This window comes from Giraffa tippelskirchi, chromosome 4, assembly GCF_054371585.1.
Source record: "Giraffa tippelskirchi isolate mGirTip1 chromosome 4, T2T-mGirTip1v1.2.pri, whole genome shotgun sequence".
NCBI lineage: Eukaryota > Metazoa > Chordata > Mammalia > Artiodactyla > Giraffidae > Giraffa > Giraffa tippelskirchi.
In genome coordinates this window covers 185,403,735-185,418,841 of record NC_137278.1, presented here as the reverse complement: position 1 = coordinate 185,418,841, position 15,107 = coordinate 185,403,735, and positions in this window count along the sequence as shown.

Here is a 15,107-nt window from a genome sequence, read left to right as displayed (position 1 = left end):
ACCATTCAATTACTTGTGGCTGCTTTCTTCCTGTGTGACAGAGTTAAGTAGTGACACTTTACTACCTGCAAGCACAAAATGTTTACTATCTGATCTTATAAGGAAAAATTTGTCAGTCCCCGGTTATAGTTGATAAATTTTTGTGTAAAATAAACCTTGATTGCATAAATTATATTTTAATATGATAGTATTATCTCAGTAATAAAGCAGCACGTTAAATTTCAGTGAAGCTTTTTAATATACATGAGAGTATAAATACTGCCAGACTAGATACATGCAACAAATGGTGGTGGTGTTTTTTTTTTAACTTTTACATTGGAGTTCTTAATAGTTACTAACATTTCCCCATTTGTTTTTGTATTTTGTTTTACTCAGTAGGACTAAATGAGATATTGTAAATCGGATCATGTTATAAATCATAAGGCTCATCTTCTCTATCTGAAAGACTCTTGGAAGTGGAAAATATTGTAAAATTTAAAGTTGTTTATTTTTCTAATAAACTTTTTCAAATATAAATCTTCCCTGAAGTGGGCACACATTACCTCTGAACTTCAGATGAAGGAAAATTAAGGTGGACAGTAGTTGACTCTCAATGCATATTTTAATACCTGTTTTATTCTCATTGAAAGCATTGATAATCATGTCAGTAAATCTTTGTGAAACTTCTCCCTTTCACACCTTAATAAAGTGTTTTAAATATGCAAGTACTCTTAAAAGGATAGAATTTGCCACAGTTATTTAATATATCTTTTATTGTTTGCTGTTTGAATTCTTTTAAAAATATCATATAGTTAGCAAAAGTGTTAGATATTTGAATAAGGTATAAAAATGGGTAAATATGGTTGAAGTCTTTAAAATAGTTGATGAGGGGCTTCCTCTATGATTACAATTTCTTTTTCTTTTCTTTTTAAAGTCTAATACCTTTTCATATGTTCTCTAAAGGACAAAGAGAAATTCTTATTTAGGTAGATTCTCTATTAGAAAAACTGATACATTTGTATGTATAGCAAGGCCGGGGGTTGTACACCTATAAGGAAATACTTATATATAAAGCCTTTATTAAAAAAGAGTACAATCATATATGTCATTTGAATGTCTTGGAGGTTTTTTGAGAGAAGTGTTATTTTTTTTATTTCAATGAATAGTATTTTTCTACTTTTAAAATGTAAGAAGTGTTTCTTAAAAGGTAAGATTTTAAGAGAAAATGTCTTATATATTTTTCTTTTTAAATTCTTAAAAGAATCTGACCTAGTGGAGGACGTTTTGCAATTCAAACACTAGCTTTAATACAAATAAAGTCTGAGGAGTTTTTTTGTTTTTTTAAGGTTTTAGAGTATTTTGTCATTTCTAATGGTTATGAGCTTCAGTAACCTTGAGAATGTAACAAGTGCTGTATTACTTTAAATTAAAATTTTAAAAAAAAATTTACATAGTCCAGTTCATTCTCTGAATCAGATTTGCATGGTATTTAACACATGGTTCTATATTACTGTGAAAATTAAAAAGGACTTGTAAACAGAGCAGGAATTGCAACCCATATTTTTTTCTAGGTCAGTAGTCTTTCTACTATACCAAATGGCTTTTCACAGTGTGAAAGAGAAAATAAATGTGTGCTGTAATACCACTACAAAGTTGTTTTCAGTGTTTCAGCCATAGCCAGTCCCTAACATAATACATGGTACAAAATTAGTCTCTAAATATTTATTGAATGAGTGTTATAGGTGAATTACTTGTTATAGAAAGGTATTTTGAAGAGTATGGCTGAAGCACACTGGCTTAAACGATACTCTCTGGTAATATTATTTATATGTGAACCTATAAAGGGAACTATAGTTTACCTAAACATTCTCAATGAAAAGAATTATTGATGTTATATTTTTACGTACTCGGTTGTAATAGTATTTTTAGTTTGTTTACTTTTGTGAAAAATGTTCTCAATCTTGTTTTTGTAGAGTGCACCTCCCTTTATTGAAGCACAGTTGATTTATAATGTTTTGTTAGTTTTTGGTGTACTGTAAAGTGATTCATATATATAAACACACACACATTTGTAGAAGCCCTTTTTAAAATAATAAGACTTCAATTATATATATGGTATGAGCAACAGGTTTTGAAGTAATAACACTATTTTAAAGGAGTTACTTATTATTTGATTAATTTATCTTAATGTTTTTATCTTACAGCATTATTGCTCGAAGGACCTTTTTTCCTTTTCAGTATTTATAAGACCCTGCTAGTGGGAGAGCTACATTTTTTAAGTCTTACAAATTTATTATGAAATTGCTAAGGGTTTTTATGTTCTTGTTAAAGCTATTTCAGGAATTCATTTATATTGGGATGCCTAATAAGACTCATACAAGATTATTACATGTTTGAGGGATTTTTTTCCTTATAGAAAAGCAAATTTGTGTAGCTAAGTTATACAAATTTAGTTAGTGTGTAGCTAAGAATAATAGATTGTAAAATGTGAGCATGGTGAACATTTACTCTTGGTTGCTGGGCCCGGTGCAAGTCGTTTTGTGTTAACATCATTGAGCATTGCAAAAGAGTAGGTCAGAAGATTTCCCATAACATTACATTTTGACTTCTGTATACACTGCAATTTGCTCACCATCAAAAGTTGACTTTCAGTCTAACACCAGTTGACCTGCTTTACCTTTTTTGTTCTTCCACACGTGTATTTGATTTGCTAATATTTGTTGAGTACTTTTGCATCTGTGTTCATCCGTGATTCTGCCTGTAATTTTTTTTTTTTTTTGTATTGTACTTGGGTTAGCCTTGTAAAATGAGTTTAGAAGCATTTCCTCTTTTCAGTTTTTTGGAAGAGTCTGAGTCTAGCTTTTCTTTGAATGTTTGGTAGAATTCACATGTGAAGCCATCTGGTCCTAGACTTTTGTTTTTGGGGAGGTTTTTGATGAGTATTTCTATTTCTCTGCTAGTGATTGGTCTAATGATTGGCCCATTCAGGTTTTCTGTTTCTTCATGATTCAGTCTTAGAAGGTTACATGATTCTAATTATTTATCCATTTCTCTTAGGTTGTCCAGTTTGTTGGCGTATAATTTTCATAGTATTCTCTTAAAATCTGTTGTATTTCTGTGGTATCTGTTGTAATTTCTCATTTTCGTTTCCAGATTTTATTTATCAGATACTTTTTCATAGTTTAGCTGAAGGTTTGTCAGTTTTCTTTTTTTTTTAAATCTATTGTTTTTTACCCTCTAATTCATTTATTTCTCCTCTGATCTTTATGTCCTTCCTTCTACTGACTTTGGACTTTGCTCTTTTTCTAATTCCTTTAGGTGTAAGGTTTGAATTTTTATTTGAAATTTTTGTTTCTTGAGGTAGGCCTGTATTGCTATGAATTTCCCTCTTAATACCACTTTGGCTGCATCCCATAGATTTGGTAATGGTGTATTTACATTTTGATTAGTCTTCAGGTGTAAAAACATTTCTTCTTTGGTTGACCCAATGGTTGTTCAGTAACATGTTGTTAAGTCTCCACATATTTGTGAAATTTCCAGTTTTTTCTTATATTTCATTTCTGTGGGTTGGAAAAGATGTTTGATCTGGGTCTTAATTTATTGAGACTTGGTATTACATTCTAGAATATGGTTGTTCTTGAGGATGTTCTATGTGATCTTGAGAAGAATGTGTGTTCTGCTACATTTGGATGAAATGTTCTACATATGTATTTATTAAGTCCATCTGATGTAGTGTTTCATTTAAGACTGCTGTCTCCTTGTTGGCATTCTATCTGGATGATCTGTCCATTGATGTTAGTGGGGTATTAAAGCCCTGTACTATTACTGTGTTGGTGTCAGTTTCATTCTGTAGGTCTGTTAATAATTGCCTTATGTATTTTGGTGCTCCTATGTAATATGCATATATATTATTAACTGTTATACCTTCTTGATGAATTGTCCCCTTTACCATCATATACTGTCCATCTTTGTCTCTCATTACCTTTTTGGGGTCTGTTTTGTCTGCTGTATGCTTGGGATATCATCTTCTTTCCTTTCAGTTGGAGCCTATGTTTGTCTTTAGAGCCGATTCTTGGTCTGAAACATGTGGTTTGTGGGGTCTTAGTTCCCTGACCAGGGATTGAACCAGGGCCATGGCAGTGAAAGCACCCAAGTCCTAAGCACTGGACTGCCAGGGAATTCCCATACCCTGTGTCTTTTTGATTGATGAATTCAATCCATTTACATTTAGGGTGGTATTAACAATTGATGAATAAGGACTTATTATTAATTTTATCTTTTATTTTCTGGTTATTCTGTATCTTTGTTGTTTCTTTTGTGTGTGTCTATTTCTGTCTGCCATTTTAGCTTGGTGGTTTTCTATAATGTTTTTCTTAGTTCCTCTTTTGTTGTGTTTTGTGTTTTATCTAGAATTATATTGCATGGTTACCATGCTAAGCTGCTGCTAAGTCACTTCAGTCGTGTCCGACTCTGTGTGACCCCATAGACGGAAGCCCACCAGGCTCCCCTGTCCCTGGGATTCTCCAGGCAAGAACACTGGAGTGGGTTGCCATTTCCTTCTCCAATGGTTACCATGGGATGTGTATAAATTTCTCATAGAAAAAGTAGTTCTTTTCCTGCTGATAGCATCTTATGTTCCTTTGCCTAGATGACTTTTCCGTAATATTTTTGTAGTCCTAAATTATTCCTTTCTATTTACCAAATTGCATCACTTTAGTTATTTTTACTTCTTTTTCCCTTTTAAAAACCTTTGTGCTATAATTAAATGTTTAACAGCCTATTCTAATACAGAATGACAATTTTCTGATTCTATTAGAGTTAGAAATTCTATTACCTTACAGTTTTGTGTCTTTTCATTTCAGAAGGAAGATCTTTCAGCATTTTTTGTAAGGCAGTCCTGTGTCTGTGTGTGTGCTCAGTCATAGTCTGACTCTTTGTGACCCCATGGACTGTAGCCCGTCAGGCTCCTCTGTCCATGGAATTTTCCAGACAAGAATACTGGGATGGGTTGCCATTTCCTGCTCCAGGGAATCTTCCCGACCTAAGGATCCAACCCGCATCTTGTTCCACCTGCTTAGTGGTCATGAACCTCCTCAGCTTTTGTTTGGGAAAACCTTTATTTCTCCTTTATATCTAAGGAGTAACTTTGCTGGATAGGGTATTCTTGGCTCAGTTTTTATCCTTCAGTATTTTGAGTATGTCATTCCATTCACTCCTGTCCTGTAGTGTTTCTATTGAGAAAGCTTGTTTAGTAGCTCAACCATGTCCCAGCTGATTTGCAACCCTATGGACTGTAACCCACCAGGCTCCTCTATCCATGGCATTTCCCAGGCAGGAATCCTGGAGTGGGTTGCCATTTCATTCTCAAAGAGATCTTCTCGACTTTGGGATTGAGCCTGGGTCTTCTGCGTTATTGCAGGCAGATTATTTACCACTGAGCCACTGGGGAAGGCTGGTACTGAGAATGCTGCTGGGTAGTCTAATGGGAGTTTCTTTGTAGGTTGCTCTTTTTTTTTTTTTTTTTTTTTACGTTGACTGTCTTTAAAATTCTTTGTCATTGGCTTTGACAGTTTTAATATGATGTATCTGGGAAGAGGTCTTTTTGCATTGAGGGAATTAGGTGTTCTCTTAGTTTCATAGACTTGTGCATCCAGTTCCTTCTCCAGGTTTGGGAACTTCTCAGCAATTACTTCTTTAAGTAAATTCTCTGTTCCCTTTTCCCTCTCTTCTGAGATACCCATTTTTCCTATAACTTGTTAGTTCTCGTAGAATTTCTTCTCCTTTTAGATCTTATTCTTTCCTTTTCTACCTGTGTCATTTCTCGATCTCTGTTTTCAGACTCACTTGAAGAGCAATTCTCTCTTCCCTACCATCTGCTTTATATCCATTGCTTTCTAGTGTATTCCATCTCAGTTATTGAGTGCTTCAATTCCAGAATTTGGTTGGTTCTCTTTTACGCTTTCAATCTGTTTGTTAAAGCATTCTTTCTGTTCATTAATTTTTAAAATACTTTTTCTGAATTTTCTTGTAGCTCATTGTGTTTCTTCATGACAGCCCTTCCGAATCTCTCAGATTGCTATATTCTGTGACTTTAAGTTTGGTATTTGGAGAATTGTTGTTTTCTTCTTGTGGTACCATGTTACTGTGGTTTCTTATGGTGCTTGATTTCCTTTTCTGGTGCATTTGAAGTAGTGAATAATGTTCTTCAGGTAAAGCTTTATTTACTTCATTCTGACAATAGGTGAGTAATTAGAGGTCTTTGTTTTCTAATTTAGTGTTTAGTTGCTGAGTCATGTCTGACTCTTCTGTAACCCCATGGACTGTAGTCCATCAGGCTCCTCTGTCCATGGGATTTTCCAGGCAAGAACACTGGAGTGGGTTGCCAAATTCTCCAGGGCATCTTCCTGATCCAGGGATTGAACCTGCAGCTCCTTTGTTGTGGGAGGCTTCTTTACCCCCGAGCCACCAGGGATTGTTTTCCAGTAGGTGGTGCAATAGTACAAGTGTTTGGTTTCTCTTACCTGAGCTACTTCTGGTGAGAATCTACACTTTCCACTATCCACTGCCTATGCTCTGGTGTCACCTGGAGACCTCATTATTGCTGCTTGTACCTCTGGAGTCTCTGGTACCTTGCTGCTGTTGTGTCACTGCTGTTGCTGGTGTTGCTCCCTGAAGCCCTGGGATGGCAGGCACCTCTGCCATGTCCAGAGTTGCCTGAGTTGTGGGTCCTGCCACCTTCCAGGGGAGGTGGAGGGAAGCTAGGGTCCCGGGTGCCTCTGCTGTGTCTGGGGTTATTGGGTAACAGTGCTGTGGGTGATTGGGGGGACAGACTCATTGGTGCTTCTGTCGCTGGAGGTTTGGGGTCGCAGGCCCCATGTTGTTGCTACTGGCTTCACTGTGACCACAGGCACTGCTGAGGCTGGGGTGCTGGAGTTCTGTGCTCTGCTTCCCCTGCTGCTGCTTGTGTTCCCCAGGGCTCCGCTGCTGCAGCCCAGGATGTGAGATCACAGGCACCACCTTGCTGTTGCCCCAATTCTGCCTCTTCTTTGTGCTATAGGCCACCCACCTTTAGATGTGCGGATATATGAAATTCTGGTGTTTTGATTTAATGAGCAGAGGAAACTGTTGTTTAGGGATGTTTTACTGTTTGTAGATTGAAAGGGAGCATCTCATGCCACTATGATGTTGACATCACTTCCAGCTTGTGTGTTGAATTTCCTAAGAGAATCTAACTGGTAATCTTTTTAATACTTACATTTTTAATACTGGTATAATTCCTTTAAAAGATTGCAGTAAACGTCACAAATGTCATTCTTTGTAGAAGTTCAGTTCAGTCGCTCAGTTGTGTCCGACTCTTTGCAACCCCTTGAACGTCAGCACTCCAAGCCTCCCTGTCCATCACCAACTCCCGGAGTTTACCCAAATTCATGTCCATTGAGTCGGTGATGCTATCCAACCATCTCATCCTCTGTTGTCCCCTTCTCCCGCCTTCAGTCTTTCCCAACATCAGGGTCTTTTCAGATGAGTCAGCTCTTCGCATCAAGTGGCCAAAGTGTTGGAGTTTCAGCTTCAGCATCAGTCCTTCAAATGAATATTCAGGACTATTTCCTCTAGGATGGACTGGTTGGATCTCCTGGCGGTCCAAAGGACTCTCAAGAGTCTTTTCCAACACCACAGTTCAAAAGCATCAATTCTTCGGTACTCAGCTTGCTTTATAGTCCAATTCTCACATCCATACATGACTACTGGAAAAACTATAGCCTTGACTAGATGGATCTTTGTTGACAAAGTAATGTCTCTGCTTTTTAATATGCTGTCTAGGTTGGTCATCACTTTCCTTCCAAGGAGTAAGCGTGTTTTCATTTCATGGCTGCAGTAACCATCTGCAGTGATTTTGGAGCCGCCCAAAATAAAATCAGCCACTGTTTCCATTGCTTCCCCATCTATTTGCCATGAAGTGATGGGACCGGATGCCATGATCTTGTTTTCTGAATGTTGAGCTTTAAGCCAACTTTTTCACTCTCCTCTTGCACTTTCATCAAGAGGCTCTTCAGTTCCTCTTCACTTTCTGCCATAAGGGTGGTGTCATCTGCATATCTGAGGTTATTGATATGTCTCCCGGCAGTCTTGATTCCAGCTTGTGCTTCTTCCAGCCCAGCGTTTCTCATGATGTACTCTGCATATATAAGTTAAATAAGCAGAGTCACAATATACAGCCTTGACATACTCCTTTTCCTATTTGGAACCAGTCTGTTGTTCAATGTCCAGTTCTAACTGTTGCTTCCTGACCTGCACACAGGTTTCTCAAGAGGCAGGTCAGGTGGGCTAGTATTCCCATCTCTGAGAATTTTCCACAGTTTATTGTGATCCACACCGTCAAAGGCTTTGGCATAGTCAATAAAGCAGCAATAAATGTTTTTCTGGAACTCTCTTGCTTTTTCGATGATCCAGCGGATGTTGGCAATTTGATCTCTGGTTCCTCTGCCTTTTCTAAAACCAGCTTGAACATCTAGAAGTTCACGGTTCACGTATTGCTGAAGCCTGGCTTGGAGAATTTTGAGCATTACTTTACTAGCATGTGAGATGAGTACAATTGTGCGATAGGGCTGTCTGAGGAGGCCTTACAGATAGCTTGGAAGAGAAGAGAAGCAAAAAGCAAAGGAGAAAAGGAAAGATATTCCCATCTCAATGCAGAGTTCCAAAGAATAGCAAGGAGAGATAAGAAAGCCTTCCTAAGCGATCAGTGCAAAGAAATAGAGGAAAACAACAGATTGGGAAAGACTAGAGATCTCTTCAAGAAAATTAGAGATACCAAAGGAACATTTCATGCAAAGATAGGCTCGATAAAGGACAGAAATGGTATGGACCTAACAGAAGCAGAAGATATTAAGAAGAGATGGCAAGAATACACAGAAGAACTGTACAAAAAAGATCTTCACGACCCAGATAATCACGATGGTGTGATCACTTACCTAGAGCCAGACATCCTGGAATGTGAAGTCAAGTGGGCCTTGGAAAGCATCACTACGAGCAAAGCTAGTGGAGGTGATGGAATTCCAGTTGAGCTATTTCAAATCCTCAAAGGTGATGCTGTGAAAGTGCTGCACTCGATATGCCAGCAAATCTGGAAAACTCAGCAGTGGCCACAGGACTGGAAAAGGTCAGTTTTCGTTCCAATCCCAAAGAAAGGCAATGCCAAAGAATGCTCAAACTACCGCACAATTGCACTCATCTCACATGCTAGTAAAGTAATGCTCAAAATTCTCCAAGCCAGGCTTCAGCAATACGTGAACCGTGAACTTCCAGATGTTCAAGCTGGTTTTAGAAAAGGCAGAGGAACCAGAGATCAAATTGCCAATATCTGCTGAATCATCAAAAAAGCAAGAGCGTTCCAGAAAAACATCTATTTCTGCTTTATTGACTATGCCAAAGCCTTTGACTGTGTGGATCACAATAAACTGTGGAAAATTCTGAAAGAGATGGGAATACCAGACCATCTGACCTGTCTCTTGAGAAACCTGTATGCAGGTCAGGAAGCACCAGTTAGAACTGAACATGGAACAACAGACTGGTTCCAAATAGGAAAAGGAGTACGTCAAGGCTGTATATTGTCACCCTGCTTATTTAACTTCTATGCAGAGTACATCATGAGAAACGCTGGGCTGGAGGAAACACAAGCTGGAATCAAGATTGCCGGGAGAAATATCAATAACCTCAGATATGCGGATGACACCACCCTTATGGCAGAAAGTGAAGAAGAACTAAAGAGCCTCTTGATGAAGGTGAAGGCGGAGAGTGAAAAAGTTGGCTTAAAGCTCAACGTTCAGAAAACTAAGATCATGGCATCTGGTCCCATCACTCCATGGGAAATAGATGTGGAAACAGTGGAAACAGTGTCAGACTTTATTTTTTTAGGCTCCAGAATCACTGCTGATGGTGACTGCAGCCATGAAATTAAGAGACGCTTGCTCCTTGGAAGGAAGGTTATGGCCAACCTAGATAGCATATTTAAAAGCAGAGACATTACTTTGCCAACAAAAGTCCGTCTAGTCAAGGCTATGGTTTTTCCAGTGGTCATGTATGGATGTGAGAGTTGGATGATGAAGAAAGCTGAGCGCCGCAGAATTGATGCTTTTGAACTGTGGTGTTGGAGAAGACTCCTGAGAGTCCCTTGGACTGCAAGGAGATCCAATCAATCCATCCTAAAAGAGATTAATCCTGGGTGTTCACTGGAAGGTCTGATGTTGAAGCTGAAACTCCAATACTTTGGCCACCTCATGCGAAGGGTTGACTCATTGGAAAAGACCCTAATGCTGGGTAGGATTGGGGGCGGGAGGAGAAGGGGACGACAGAGGATGAGATGGTTGGATGGCATCACCGACTCGATGAACATGGGTTTGGGCAGACTCCGGGAGTTGATGATGGACAGAGAGGCCTGGCGTGCTGCAATTCATGGGTCGCAAAGAGTCAGACACGACTGAGCGACTGAACTGAACTGAACTGAACTTGTAGAAGTTAAGAGGGCTTATTTAAATTTCTTGGTATCTCTCTTTTTCTCTTTGTGTTCTCCCTTAGATCGCCCAAAATATCTAATTTCCCTTTTAAATGTAACACAGAATATTTATCAGTTCATTCAAAATTTATCTTAAAAAAGGCAAAAGAAGGAATTAATAGTACACAAAGTAGGGATAATAGGATTACTTTCAAGTGTCCCCACTTTCCTTGTCTCCAGATTAATATTTTGTTGAATTCTTACAAAACATTTCTTTTTTGCTATTTAAATTGTTATTATAAATCCAGTTCTAAAAGGTTTGGCATCCATATAGATCTTACTCGTTTTTATGGCCAAGTGCGATGTAGCATAAATCATTTAACCGTCATTTAACCATCCCTGTTTGTTGACATTGAAATTGTTTACAGGCTTTCTGTCGTTTAGTTAATACAGTACCATCCTTGAAAATTGGAGAGAGAGATTTCTGTACTAGCTGACTTAAAGAGTTGGTGAGTTGTGTTTGTTAATAAATTTTGGTGTTGCCAAAATATTTTCTTAAAAATATGCTAAGGTAAACTACCATTGCCTGAATTTGAATACACTTTTCCCTGTTTTGCACCAATACTTAGATGCTATCTATCTTCAAATTTTAGAATATAAGATGGAAAAATGGGTGAAGAATTGCCTGGATCTAATTCTCAGTTCAGCTGAAAATTGACTTTGTGGTTTTGGAGAAGTTAAACTCTATACCTGCTCTTTCATTTGCCAAATGGCATGAGATTATCAGTTTCCTGATAGGATTTGTTATGAGATGAAAATGAGTCTTTGTTTTTACATGGGTGTGGTTTGAGGAGTACAGTCTTAATCTTTATATCTTCTTATGATCCCTTCAGGCCCACTCTGGATGCAATCGTTTGTTGTCATTGGAAGAAATCTCATGTAGTTTCCTTAGTTTTTCCGATTATGCTTGGGTAAAAAAAGCTCCCCCAATTTCAGGTAGTCATAGAAAGTCATCTTATTTTAGCCATTTAATGATTTCATGAAGTATTTATCTTAGTCAGTTTTTACTGTTCTCTTAGGTGCGTTTTTACAGACACTCATAATTGTGAAATCAACACAGTCAAGATACAGAACGTGTCAGTCACCTTCCATAGGTTTCCTCCTGTGTGTCTGCAGTTCATCCTGTCCCCTTGCTCCAGCCTCTGGCAACTGCTGATCTGTATTCTCTCTTTAATATAGATTGGTTTGCATTTTCTAAGATTCTGTATAAATGGAATCACACACACACACACACACGTACTCCTTTGTGTCTGGTTTCTTTCAGCGTAATGATTTTGAAATGGATCAGCAAATACTGTTAAGTATTTACATTTTCTGTTTATCTAGAGACATTAAACACTTTTATTTTTTTTGTCTTTGTATTCTAAGTAGGCATTGGAAACATTAAAAATTAAATGCTTCTGACTTCAGAGTATTAAGATTTATTAATAGTGAATAAATGCAATATAATTCTCATTCTTAGATATAATTGGGTAGCATTAAACACATTAAGGCAGTTTTTTATTAAAACAAATGGTTTAATCATAATATCATAATTTATATCTGTTTTTAAGGTAGTTGGGGCTTCCCTTGTAGCTCAGTCAGTAAAGAATTTGCCTGCAGTGCAGGAGACCCGAGTTTGATCCCTGGGTTGGGAAGATCCCCTGGAGAAGGAAATGGCAACCCACTTCAGTATCCTTGTCTGGAAAATCTCATGGACAGAGGAGCCTGGTGGGCTGCAGTCCATGGGGTCACAAAGAGTCGGGCACGACTGAGTGACTAACACTTACTTATGTAAGGTAGTTGTGTGACTTAAGATGGAAGTACTTAGCTGTTTCTTTACGTTGGAGATGTGAGAATAAACATTTCTAGCAAAGAAATAGGGCTGTCACACTTAGAATGTCATGAAGTTTACATACAAAATTAGTAAAATGTTAGTAGAAAGTAAAATCTTAAGCGCATGTGTAAAGGGCAAGGGCTTGCCACTATTCTTGATCTCATGGGACTGAAAAGTGTGGATGGTAGATGAAAGGCAGTATACAAATGAAGGAAATATACGGTGGGTTATGTGGTGTAAATTCTGTGAAGAAAAACAAAATGAGGATGGAAGAGGATTTGTGATGCAGTGTAGGGTAGTTGATAAAACCTTATTAATTAGGTGACCTGAGAGCAAATCCCTGAAGGCACTAAGTTCAGAGCCTTAATATAGATTAAGGTATCTCAGGGAAGAATGTTTCTAGCAGAGAATAGCAAGTCTAGAAACCCTTGAGGTAAGAGCAGTCATTTCAAATATGTATCAGGTACTTGACTCCATCCGAGCGTAATCCCAAGCATTGGTGATGCTGCCTTGAACAAAGCATTAAAAGAATAATTTCAGCTTCTTGGAGCCTGTGTTTAATAAAGCTTAGTGTGTTGTTGGGCTGGGGTTGATGCAAAAGGACTTCATGTTTGAGGAGGTGAGAAGAGCAGTTAAAAGACTATTAAAATAAGCAGCCGCTGGAACCAGAGTGAATGGTGGTAAAAAGTCGGGTATTAATTGGCAGGTAGATTTGCTGAGAATTTGGATGAGGTGTGAGTGACTCCAGGTTTGGAGGGTGAATTAAGCTTTAAGTGGTTCACACTTGAATTTCTTATTAGACATCCAAGTAGTAGCGTGTGAGTCAGAAAGGAACGTACAGTGGAAATGGTTTAAAATCGAAGACTATGAATGCAGTCTACACACTTCCATTGACATCTAGGTTAAGTTAAACATTCATCAGGATGAGTTTATCATTTCAGTTCCAGTGAAGAGTTCGTAAGCTTCCTTTTGAGTCTTGTTTAGTTGCTAGGTTGTGTCTGACACTTGTGACCCTATGGACTGTAGCCTGCCAAGCTCTTCTGTCCATGGAGTTTCTGAGGCAAGAATACTGGATTGGATAGCCATTTTCTACTCCAGGGGATCTTCCCCACCCAGGGATTGAGCCCTCATCTCCTGTGATGCAGGCAGATTCTTTACAGCTGAGCCACCAGGGAAGCCCTTTTGAGTCTGGGCTTCTGCAAAAAGCAGAACCCTGGGCCATTTCTAAATTCAGTCTAAGACCGAGAAGAAATAGTGTTTGATCGGTTCATGGGGTCGCAAAGAGTCAGATGCGACTGAGTGACCGAACTGAACTGAAGTTTATCACTGCCAAGTGTTGATAAGGAATGAGTCAAGAGTTGCTTTGTGATTAAAAAAAAAAAAAATCTAGGCACAGAAAGACAATTGCATACCCTTTATATCGAAAAAGCAAGAGCATTCTAACAAAACATCTTATTTCTGCTTTATTAACTATGACAAAGGCTTTGACTGTGTGGATCACAATAAACTGTGGAATATTCTCAAAGAGACGGGAATACCAGCCCACCTGACCTGCCTCTTGAGAAACCTGTATGCAGGTCAGGAAGCAACAGTTAGAACTGGACATGGAACAACAGACTGGTTCCAAATAGGAAAAGGAGTCCGTCTATATATTGTCACCCTGCTTATTTAACTTCTATGCAGAGTACATCATGAGAAACACTGAGCTGGAAGAAGCACAAGCTGGAATCAAGACTGCTGGGAGACATATCAATAATCTCAGATATGCAGATGACACCACCCTTATGGCAGAAAGTGAAGAGGAACTAAAGAGCCTCTTGATGAAAGTGAAAGAGGAGAGTGAAAAAGTTGGCTTAAAGCTCAACATTCAGAAAACTTAAGATCATGGCATCCGGTCCCATCACTTCATGGCAAATAGATGGGAAACAGTGGAAACAGTGTAAGACTTTATTTTTGGGCTCCAAAATCACTGCAGATGGTGACTGCAGCCATGAAATAAAAAAACGCTTACTCCTTGGAAGGAAAGTGATGACCAACCTAGATAGCATATTAAAAAGCAGAGACATTATTTTGCCAACAAAGGTCCATCTAGTCAAGGCTATGGTTTTTCCAGTAGTCATGTATGGATGTGAGAGTTGGACGGTGAAGAAAGCTGAGCACCGAAGAATTGATGCTTTTGAACTGTGGTGTTGGAGAAGACTCTTGAGAGTCCCTTGGACTGCAAGGAGATCAACCAGTCCATCCTAAAGGAGATCAATCCTGGGTGTTCATTGGAAGGACTGCTGTTGAAGCTGAAACTCCAATATTTTGGCCACCTGATGCAAAGAACTGACTCATTTGAAAAGACCCTGATGCTGGGAAAGATTGAAGGCAGGAGAAGAAGGTGATGACAGAGGATGAGATGGCTGGATGGCATTACTGACTCAATGGACATGAGTTTGCATAAACTCTGGGAGTTGGTGGTGGACAGGGAGGCCTGGCGTGCTGCAGTCTATGGGGTCGCAAAGAGTTGGACATGACTGAGTGACTGAACTGAACTGAACTATATCCTCCACAGATTTAAATGAATTGCCTTAAATCTTTTTGGCAAAATGTGGGCTAAGCGGACATTGTCACTCAGACTAACAGGAATAGTGAACATCTTTTGAGACACCAAGTGCTGGGCTCTCTTCTAAGAGTTCCTTAGGTGCACTGATCAATTTAAGCCTCAAAATAACTCTGTGAAGCTGGGATCATGCATTGTGTGGTGGAGAAAGCAGG